Source organism: Platalea leucorodia, assembly GCF_965183815.1.
Source record: "Platalea leucorodia genome assembly, chromosome: 4".
NCBI lineage: Eukaryota > Metazoa > Chordata > Aves > Pelecaniformes > Threskiornithidae > Platalea > Platalea leucorodia.
In genome coordinates this window covers 41,368,559-41,374,558 of record NC_138826.1, presented here as the reverse complement: position 1 = coordinate 41,374,558, position 6,000 = coordinate 41,368,559, and positions in this window count along the sequence as shown.

Here is a 6,000-nt window from a genome sequence, read left to right as displayed (position 1 = left end):
CAGTCTCTTCATTACCCACCCACCCTTTTGATACTCCCCGGCAGAGGCAAACAAAAATTCAGCCAGTTCATGCAGCAGATCTGTCCTCTTCCCAGCTCTGTGTATTCAGTGAGTTATACCAGCTGGTGGGGCTCTTCTGGACTCCTTTTTTTATGCGTTTAATTAACAGAAAGGCAGCAGAACTGGCGTGAATCTCCAGGACAGCCTTTTGAAGATGTTCAAGAACCCCACATCTCATCCACAGACAGGCATGCGAGGCAGCTGCGTTTTGCAAGCACAAAACAGCAGGTTCTTTACCCCAAACACAGGGCTGGACTTGCTGGTAGAAAATGAAGTTTTAATTATAATGCAAATAAGCATGTGTTTTGGCTTTGGGCCACTCATGCTGAGATGTCTCCAATCTGACAACCAAAACAGTTGGGCATGGAAAAATGGGATATTCGGGTTGCTGTCCTGATAATGATGAGCCATGTCAGGAAAGCAGAGATCCTTTAGAGAAGAGTTTTGTTCTCCTGCCTCAGTGAAGGCAGTTGTTCTTTTAATCCTCTCTGCTTAAAGCATTACTTTTATTTACTGTTTTTAACAGATGAATTTTTTCCTGCTTGTTTGGCTTAGGTAGGACATGTTGAACACAGCCTTATTCCTGGTGGGGACAAATCGCCTCCTGTTATGATTGCATCCTGCATTCCTGGCTGGCCCCTGGAAACCTCACGCATCTCTGTGGATTACCCAAAAACGGCTGTTGCAAGGAGTGTTGCGGCTTTGGATGAATGTCTACTGCATGCCAAATTCAAGTGAAGCCACTCTGAGCCTCTGTTTGGAAGGAGCTCAGACAAGAGCAAGTATTAAAGCTGGAAGAAACCACACTGTGAGATCATGTTGAAGGACCGTGAAAATGAGAGGGGAGGAAGAGGAAAATCATCCAGACTTTAGGCTATTTCCCTTGAGTGGAGTGGGCAACAGTGAAGCACCGCTGATGGAGCATTAGGTCCTTCCCCTCCGTGGTCTGTGGGGAAGCCAGTGCTATGATAAATTCAGGGTTAAAATGAGGATTGAGAGAAAAGGAAGGAAAACAAAGGGACAGAACAGATTAATAAGTACTCTGTTTATTTAGTCTCTTCTGTGACTTGCTTAAATTTGAGTTTTCTGTGGGAAGAGCACCTGGAAGGCCAAGGGCAGGTGGGAAGTCGTCCTCGGTGTCCCACATGTACCTTCCCTCTGGTGATTTTCCCCATCACCTCTCCTGCATGCCCACATTGGAAGGCCAGGATGGAGGGTTTCAGTTTCAGAAAGTTCACAGAGGAAATCGTGGTCTCCTATGCATTTACAAGGGAAGAGCTTAGTTTTATATGGTCCCAGCTTTGATGGCTTGCACAAGGCGAGCTCTCTGAGAGACCAGGAAATGCTGGTTTTGTGCAGGCTGGTTTTAAAGTGAAATGTGGATGCTGGAGGAAAGGGCCAGTTCTCTGAAATTATCTGTTCTTGCTCTGAAGGGGTGAGAAACTAAAAAATGAGGAGCAGAAAGGGAAGCTAATGCTTCATTGCTATACATTTTAAAGCAAATTTGCTTTTCTTTTTTTTTCTAAAGGATCATGTGTAGAGCTGGTTTGAATCCTCTTTCTTAATGATTTCGAAGCACAACCTTCACTGCACAAGGAAATGTACATTTGTAAATCTATGTTTACTGAGTTTCCTTCTCTCAGCTTTGCCTTATTGCTTCAGTGGATCCATTAATTGTGAGTGGCTTTAGAAGTTCTTTTTAAATTAAGGATACATTAACAAAATATTTTTAACTTTCCAAATGTATGAACTGTTTTTAAGAAAGGAAAAATAGTGTCATTTTATCCTCTGAGATCTCTTTACCTGGTTTGCCTACGAAGTTGTTCAAACAACAAGCAACAGTTGTGTAATCCCACTGAGTGAGAGGATCCACAATCTCCTGAATGCTCCTTGTCAAATATTTTGGTCTTGTATGAGAAATCGAGTACACCTATCAGGAGAAGTCAAGACCAGCTGAGAGTTTCCATGAGTCAGTTGGGTGGTGGCATCAATCCAAGTAGGTTTGCAGGGCCTTTGCTCCTTGCATTTGTGCTATGTTGAGAATGAAAATCCTGTGCTGTTTGCAGTTACTGGATGTGTCTGGGAAAGGTACAAATTGGTATCATGTGATGGGTAGAAGCCATTTTTCAGTAGGATAAATATTATAAATAAAATATAACTTTCTTTAGTCTCATTTAGCACAAAAGGATATGGGGAAGAAGTTGGAGGACTCCTGGTCTTGGGAAATCTGTGGGAAATCTTTCATCTTATGAGAGGGTAACTTGACACGTTACGATGTGATACCAGCCCAGATAGATGTGTAGGGCCAGGCTGCCCAGGCATTGCCAGACAAGGACCTTACAAAGGAAATAATTTTCCCAGGTCTGCATGCATTTGACGTGTGCCACTTTCACATCCCACATTTTCTCCCACCCCCAACATGGAGCATAATTTCAGGGATGTCCTGACCCCTCCAACCATGACTACTGTTGCTTCCTGGGCTCTGTTTTCCTTCCCGCCTGGATCTGCAGTTACTGATCTCGACCATCAGTGGTTAATGAGCAGGTTGATGAACATCCTGCCCCTGACAGGACAGCTTTTGCATGGGGGTCTTATTTTTCAGGATAGGTGCTTCAGTGTGGTTGCTTTGGGGTAAGCACTGTGCCGCCAGTGGGATCACAGTCCTTCATGGTGGTCGTGCTGGTGACCTGTCCAATCCAGTGGTCGTGAGATGCAGAAACCAGTGGGAAGAGTTTCTTTGGAGAAGTGCTGGAAACATTTACAGGACTTCTATTTTGAGTCAATTTGTTGTTTCTCACTAGATTGACAGTGGCTCCGAGGTGCTCCGGGGTACCTGTTGCACTGCCATGTGATGACCTCTGTGGGCTCAATAAACACTTTTCTGGCCACCGTCTTGATAAGCCACCTTCTCTGGAGGCACTGTGTTGCATTTCCACAGGCATGAAGGACTTACTTCAGAGCGATTTACCAAGTCCTTAGCACTTCAGCTGAGGTCTTTGCAGTCCAGAAAGTCCCTTTTCTGTACCAAAAATCTTGCTGCTTCTGCAGTCCTGAGCCAGGGTGGGTGGACATGTCATGCCACCTGTGGGAGATGGGGAGCTGTGCATTCTCATAACGCCATTAAGCAGTCTTTTTAAAAGGAGAACATTTAAGATACTCCCCCAAACATGTTTTGAGCTGCTATCAAACTTCCTTTCCCTCCTCCACCTCCAGCAACAGCTGGGTGGTCCTTTCTGGAGTTAGAGCCACGGTGAGGTCTTTTCCTTGGTTCTTTGCATTTCATGGGGTGAGACTGGCAGGGCACACCATCACTATACCCCTTAAAACTCAATTTCTTAAGTTTTCATGATGATCAAGCAAATATACCACCTTCAGGAAGAGCTCTTGCTCTTCCTGCCAATGCACAACCTACTCCTGGCTCATCTCTGTCCCAGGACCTTTCCCCTGACAGCAGAGTGACTGACTGCTCATGCATTTGTCAAACGAGGCTCTTCAGTTACCTCCAAGGCCAGTGCACAATTTGGGGCAACCTTGCGACCTGAAGCAGGGTATTCCCAGCAGCACAGAGGTGGCCGGGGTATCTGTCAGCCCACACGGAAAAGCAGGTTATTTCTCCACTGACAGCAGGGGCGAGTGTGTTCCTTCAGTATTGCAGCAAGGAGATAACGTATCAGTAAATATTGCTTCTCCCCACCAGCTGGTCCAAAAATTGCTGAGTCAAAAGGCGATACTGAACATGACCTTGAAGCAATGACTCAGACTGCATGTGCTTGGCACTAGCTGGAATATTAACCCTTGGATTAGGGTGCACGAAAGAAACCGTGATGGAAGAGGAAAACAACCTCCTGAGATGTTTGCCTGTTGGAAGCTGAATGGGACGGAAAATGTCAGAGGTGGCCCCAGCCTTAAACTTCCACTGAAGTGCATGCGTACTGGGGGAATCAAAGGGGTATTGCTCGTGGGGTCTTTCATCCCTTCTGCCAGCAAGGGTAAGCAGCTGCTCTCCAAGGAATGTGATGGCTTCCATCACGTTTGGGAAAAGCAAACTGTCAAAACCCTTTAGAAAAAGCATGCTTTAGCAGCTGGAGAATTTATACACGCTGCAACTTTTCTGGGACTCAAAAGGAAAACAGATGGAAAAAGATGTTAAAAATAAAATTTTTAACAAATAAAAATACATTAACAAAATTTATTTTACACTTAAAATACAATCCTGTATTCAAGTTCTTCTTCTAGTAGAGTTTGGAAACCCTGGGGACTGATCTTCCATGAGGATTAGGAGTCACAGCCAGATGAGAAGCAGCAGCCATTCCACAGGCTGGTCAAGCTGTGATGAAGAAAAGAGGAGGGAAAAAATCTTGTTCCCAAATTCCCTGTGCATTGGAGCTGATCAGTGCAATCACGGAAAGGTCATTTTAGAGAGGTAGGCACTGTTCGTAAGGTAAAATAAACACACTGTGGAAAAAAACCCCTATCATCTCCTTGAGTGGTAAAAATTATTGATTGGTTTCTTCTTATCTTGCTCAGTGCTTGACTCATAGGGCTATAACAGGAATAATTTCCAGGCTGAACTTTTCAGCTTGAAACAGGTCTCGAGCTGGGAGATGTTCCTCTAGACGCTGGGACACGCGACGGATCTCAGGTAAGTTTGCATAAGAATTCACTGGGATTTCATAGGACTAACATTTGCTTCTTTTAGTATTACTTCAGCAGTTTAATCAGTTGGAAGAAGAAAACTGTAATTATATATCATGCAGAGGTGTTTGAGGCTGGTGCTGTGATATCAATTATCTGGACAGGTTGCGGTGCTGTGCAGCTGGCTGCCAATGCCACACTCACAGAATAAAAAAGGGAGGAGGGAAACCCATATTAGATTTGTTGCCACTAGAAAAATAGACAGGTGAAATTCAGCAATGATCCTGACTCCTATAGCTTACCATGGCAAAAGAAGCTGATAAGAAAGGTCACCTATAGCAAGTCTGGATGACCACTTGGGTCTCTGGTGATGTTGTTTCTCTTTGCAACCTTTCCAAGACCATAAATGCTAGTTTCAGCAGTTATTTTCTGCAGGTTCTTTGTTTCCAGGACATATCCCCTCCGGGCAATAGCCTGCAGACATGAGCTTTACCAAGCCCCATGCCAGACCCACCATAAGGCAAACGTTACCTCCAGGAAAATTAGAGGCTATGCCTCACTCTTCCCTTTCTAATCGTGTGTTCATCCTTCCCCACCTGCACTCCTGTGGCAGTCAGGCCCCAGCAGGGCCAATGTTGCAGCTGCCGTAGGCTGCTTGGGGCCATGTCCAGGTGAGTCAGGGGCATCCCCAAGGATGGAGATCCTCCACCACTCTAAACAAGGAATCAGTCCTTTGGGGCAGATATGTAGTTTGATCACAGACAAATAAATGGGATCTCCAGTAAGTTTTATCTACTAACATTCAAAGCTATTTTAAAGGCTTATTTCTGCCTTGTATCGATGCTTACAGGAAGGGCAAAAGGCATGTCTTTGCTACAAGTGCCACTTCCCACTGGGCAAGATTGAAACCCTTGATGCAAATCTCGGGCGCCAGAGCAGGACAAATCAGAGGTCACCAGAGCTTTTATCAGAGGGGGAAATAGCATGTTTTCCCATAGCCGTATTTTGAATAATTTTTCTTGTTAATCTTTAAGCCCAAATAAACCTCTGTCCAAGGAGGAAGAACAATATACAAAAAGCAAACCGAAAGAGCTCTGCATATGATGAAGAAAGCTGACGTCTATACATAGGGTCTTATCTTGGAAAGCTGTCACAACCACTACTTTTTCTAGCCAGGAGAGAACTGCACTTGGACACACAATGGGGTGTGCTTTTCTCATGCGGAATTTTCTAAATTGACCTTTATTATGGTGACAATATTTTTTTCTGATGTGCTCTGAGCACGTGAGCAGCAGAAAAGCTGTG